This window comes from Amblyomma maculatum, chromosome 1 (assembly GCF_055883805.1).
Source record: "Amblyomma maculatum isolate TAMU_Amacu chromosome 1, ASM5588380v1, whole genome shotgun sequence".
Lineage (NCBI taxonomy): Eukaryota > Metazoa > Arthropoda > Arachnida > Ixodida > Ixodidae > Amblyomma > Amblyomma maculatum.
The window spans coordinates 389,644,610-389,649,609 of record NC_139344.1 but is presented as its reverse complement, the minus strand read 5'-3'; the positions used below and the strand labels follow the sequence as shown (position 1 = coordinate 389,649,609).

At 43.8% G+C, this 5,000-nt stretch overlaps 1 long non-coding RNA gene across 1 annotated transcript in view; it reads left to right on the top strand.

Moving 5' to 3' along the window:
- The window catches only part of LOC146208498 (uncharacterized), a 144,449-nt gene that overhangs the window by 90,969 nt on the left and 48,480 nt on the right, over nucleotides 1-5,000 (top strand). Inside the window, exon 3 of the long non-coding RNA XR_014703391.1 lies at nucleotides 2,130-2,266. This is a non-coding gene — a long non-coding RNA (uncharacterized LOC146208498). The remainder of the gene's footprint in view (nucleotides 1-2,129; nucleotides 2,267-5,000) is intronic.

Below are 5,000 nucleotides of genomic sequence, written 5' to 3'. Positions count from 1 at the left end.
ACAATATCCGGCTTCAGTGATCGTGGCTCACTTGTGATAGCGCTCGTGGCAAGCTCGCGAGCAAAGGCAGACTGAAACTATTGCCATATCAAATCAATTGAAAGAATTTGCGATAATGAGGGGGTGTGCAACTACCGCACCATCTATTACCATTTGTGATAAACGGAGTTTAGGGTTCGATAAATATCGCCAGAACTTTCCTGGATCGCTAGTTAAAATTAGATAAAGTTGTCGAAAAGAAAGCTTCCGGCGCGGTTTTAGCTTCCAGTTTTAGTTTGTTCGCAAGTTCGCATACCTTAGCTCAATTTCCCTTCCTTCTACGCATTCGCTGCAATCTTCGCTTCAGATGAATGATGGGGCGTGTAATCCACGGGGTTTTTCTTTTTGTTCGTTTTATTCTTGTAGGTAGAAATTTTTTTTTCGCACTGTGTTATCGCGCTTTCTACCTGTAGCCACAGATTATTTACTCTGCAGGAATCAGTACAAGAAAAACTATCCAGAATTGTTTCTAGGTAATCTATGGTGCCTAGTACCCAGAAATGTGGCGCAACAAACACAATCACATGAGAAGAAACACAACATAGTAATTGTGTTTGTTGCGCCACATTTATGGGTATTATGCAGCACCAACTCGCCCCTCAAGCTGATGATGCCTACATCATCTGCTCTGCTGTATAGTATTTGATAGTGATTGAAGAGCTGCTATCATTACGTTCAGCGTTGTGGCGCAGGTGAGGAAAAGTAAGAAAAAGCAATTTATGATCGGAAATTCTGTCTTTCACGTTAACTTCAGGGCATAGAAAACTAATTACAAAGGCTAGATCTAGTACTGAAGTAGCTTGTCCTTGGAGGCGTGTTGGCTCATTTACTTCTTAAGAGAGCGAACAACTAAACATTATATCCAGAAGCTTTTCACAGTTTGAAATTTCGTTCCTTCCAATTGCTAAGTTTGTCCATTCGATACCTGGTAGATTGGAATCGCTTGTTAGGTTGAGTTTTGTGCGAGCGTCAACTTTGCTATGAAGGAATTCATGTGTCTCAAGAAGATAATAAAGTGGCGCATTCGGTGGTCTATATATATACCGCCCACTAGTATCAAGTTGCCCTGAACGTTAATAGTGCACCACACACTTTCATGATTTGGTATACCACATTCTCTCTGGAAAAGAAAGTCTTGTTTTATTGCAATGGCTACACCACCTCCTCGCCCATCACGATCTGAGCGGATCAAGGCGTAAGAGCGTCGAACTATTTCTGAGTCATGCATGTCCGAATGCAGCCAAGTTTCAGTTATTACAACTACATTTGGTGAGTGCAGCAACAGCAGTTCTTCAAATTTTTCGGCTTTGTTCACGATACTTCTTGCATTGAAACATAGCAATGTAAATGGTACTGGAGCCTGTTATCAGTCATTGCCTCCCATGGCACTGTTGGCAGACTCCCGCTCGGCACGCCTCAGCAGCATTCGTTTGTTTTTGTTTTTGTCACAAATGTACAGGTCATTGTTTATTTTCAGTTTATTAAATATGAGAGCCACCTTATCACCGTTGTTGCGATTTATCTTGGATGATTGCCATAGCTTCTTGCGTACTTCACGAACCAGTACAGAATAGTTCTCTGCGATTGATCATTTGCTACCTTTTAGTTTGAAACAGTTTTGAAATATTCTTATTTGTGCCAAGAAGTCGTATATTCTAAGTATGACCGGTCGTCCACTATTTTGATTACTTTTTTCAAGATGGTGGATACGCTCGATTCACCTAACTTCAATACCTAGTGTGCCTTTAAATATTTCATCCTTGCCCCGTTGTAAGCCACAATCGACCAGTTGCAAAGACCACGTTGTAAGCCACAAGCTAAATTTGTTGCCCTGAAATAAAGCACGTAATCTGCCATATCATTAATTCCGTCGTAGCAACCTTGTGTCAGTTGTATACAATCAGTCCATCACGGCATCTCTCATAGCCTGAACCGCTTTGGGACATTAAACCCCGCAAACCAAACCAGTCCAACACGTTATTATCGTAGAGCAGGTACTTGAGGTGGTCAATTTGGTTTTAGTGTACACTAGGTTGTGAATGAAGAACCTACTTCCAATTTTCTATCTCCAACATGTTTATAATTTCTAGAATGCATCGCCCACACAAAGCTCCACATTCTACCGATATACGTGAAAAGTTTGAGGGGTTCTGGAAGCGAAATATTTTAATGAAGAGGTAAGCCTGATCCATTGAAGACACAATTATAAGGACTGAAAGGACAAAAGGTACGTACGTGGCTTGTTATTTCATGACTTCTGTGTTTATTGATCGATGCTCCTTGGAAGGAGTGGGTGACCAGGGGAAGCGCGAGGTTGGGTCACCACCAACTTTTTAAATTTTTGTCCGAGATTGTAACTTGCAAAGCAGGGCATAAGGAGCTGGTAGCATTATATTACGCGAACAAACCCGCATTTGAGATGAGGAGAAAATTTCGCAGAACTCAGAGGAGGGGAGATTCTGGGGAAAGTGCGGGATGGTACAGCGGCGCATACGCTCACTTGTTCCACATAAGTTCCATTTATAAGTGGAACATCTTCCAAATCTATGTGGAACCTCAATGAGTTCTAACCAAACCTACGCGGAACCATAATTGTTTCCACATAAGTTAGTTATGAGTGGAACGTTTTAAGAAATTCCACTTATAAGTGGAACCATATTAAGAGTGTACCGCTGACACGAGTGAAGGAAATGATCATGGACCGTTATATGTGCTCTTATGTCACCACCAACCCTGAATCTTTTCTGAGTTGTTCGTTATGCAGGAGCACATGAGTCTCAGCCTGCTGTTCGAGTCAAACGATCTGTTCAGTTTTTTTTTTTTTTTTTGTTCTTTTCCGCCCTTTCTAACTGTCTACTCTGTTTATTCCCTGAACTAAAGAAAGAGGATGCAAAGTGCGGGTAAACGATCTCTCACAGGCATGCCGCCAAGATGGGAGGCGTCAAAAGCAGACATCCATGTGAACGTTGCCGACAGCTGAAAAAATAAAAAAATAAATAAGAATAAAAATAAAGGGTTCGCGGCGAGCCAGCTGTTTCGGATGCAGTCCTCGCAACAGAAGGGCGGCACTGCCCGAAGCCTCCGGCGGAAGTGGGGCACGGCGTTGCTCCCCTCACGAACAACTTCCCACCTCCCTTAACCTTCTTTACTTCCTGTATTTTTTTTCTACTTCCGCTGCTCCCGCTTTTTCCTACGTTTCGTCAAAGTGAAGAAAGAAAAAGCCAGGGACGTTAAAGGCAACAGCCCTTGCTCACGATGAGGTTTTCACGACTCCGTATGCGAACTCTGTGCCAGAAACCGGTCATGTGACTGCATGCCCCTTTGCCTTCTTTCTTTTCGCGCCCTTCTCATGGCATACCTGACGCGCACAGGAAACACGGAGGAAGGTGTACATTTTGAACCTTTTGGCTGCGTTTCTTCCCTTTTCTTGCCGTCCGGTTTCGGGAGGAACATAGAACAGGTGGCGTATGGAATCTTGCAATGAATGCGGTCCTCGGCTCTGCGTTTCTGGAAATAACCACCTGTGGTTTTGCGATGCAATATAGCGGTCATGAAAAGTTCAGGAGCCTGCCTCAAAGGTGTGGGATTTATTCATTTATTTATTTTTAGTTGCTGCACTCAAAATTTCTGCCCTGGCCGGATAGGGTTGCTATTAGCAAGTTTGCTAACAAATCTCAAAGGTGTTAACATCAGAGCATTGAACATTCAAAGCATACTGGCGACTATTGTTCAATTGTGTGCGAAGAAAAGGGGAGAATTTCGCAATGTTTAGTCCTGGCATAATATGGCCGTATCATTTTTGTATGGTTCAGTCGTGATCGCTGAGAATAACAGTGTAATTTATATGACAACTCTACTTTGTCGCAGTATGCCAAGTAGTAAAAGTTAAGCTTAGCGATCCTTTCGCGCACGTGGAGCGGCTCCATGCCTGTGATGCCACAGCACATTAGTAGCAGATGAACGCTATTATTCAGATGATACGAACCTAGCAGCATGCCATGCGCTCAACTTATTCGGTATTTTTGTCGTATGGTATGGATTCCAGAGTAGAGAGAGCTGTACTAGGACTAGCTAAATCGTAGTGCGCGATATTGTCACGTCTTGATAGACCCAACAGAGGGCTTAGGGATAGACGTTTTAATGGATGACCGCAAACAGTCCTGCCTAGCAACTTGCTTCTCCTTCAGCATTCCACTCGTGTTCTTTGACGTCGCCGTCTTCAATGCGGTATTTGACCGCCTCTGCAGCCAGCATCGTCCCGATGGCAAAAAAAAAAAAAAAAAAAAAAAAAAAATTGGGGTTAATGTTAGTCCGAATGGTACGGTTACGCGCGTATACACACATGGACGATGTCGGAGAGTCAACGGTTGCGGATAGGCGTCCATACCTACACTTTGCCTGCGGGGTCGTACATAATGTGTCTGCGGTGAAGCTTGTAGCGTCGTGGATAGTCTTGCTGGCTTTTGATTCGCACATGGGCTAGTTGCTGAGCTTCGCGCGTTGTGCAGATTCATTGACGGCCATGAGACTAAATCGTATCCTGCGAGTGGTGTCTTTTGTAGGCGAATGTCATGAATGGTAGAATTCAGTCCCGCTTCCTGTACTCTACATCGACGAATGTGCAAAGCATGTCAGCAAGGGTCTTATAATTGAGGCGTTATGTCGACCCATCGGTTTGATGCTGAAAGATGGTCGTTTTACTGTGACTAGTTCTTCTGAATCGAAGACCGACATCCACAATTTTTGTCGCGAACGCATTTACTATACCGGTTATGATGTGGGCCGGAGCGCCATGCGCGAGGACAGTGTCCCCAGAACCGAGCTGATCGATTTGTCAGCGATTCCATGGAAATAACGTTTGTCTCCGCGTTACGCATTTATAGTTACGCATTTATAGACGTTACGCATTTAAAGTTACGCATTTATAGACGTCGGAAACGGTCACCGGAGGTCCGTGCCGA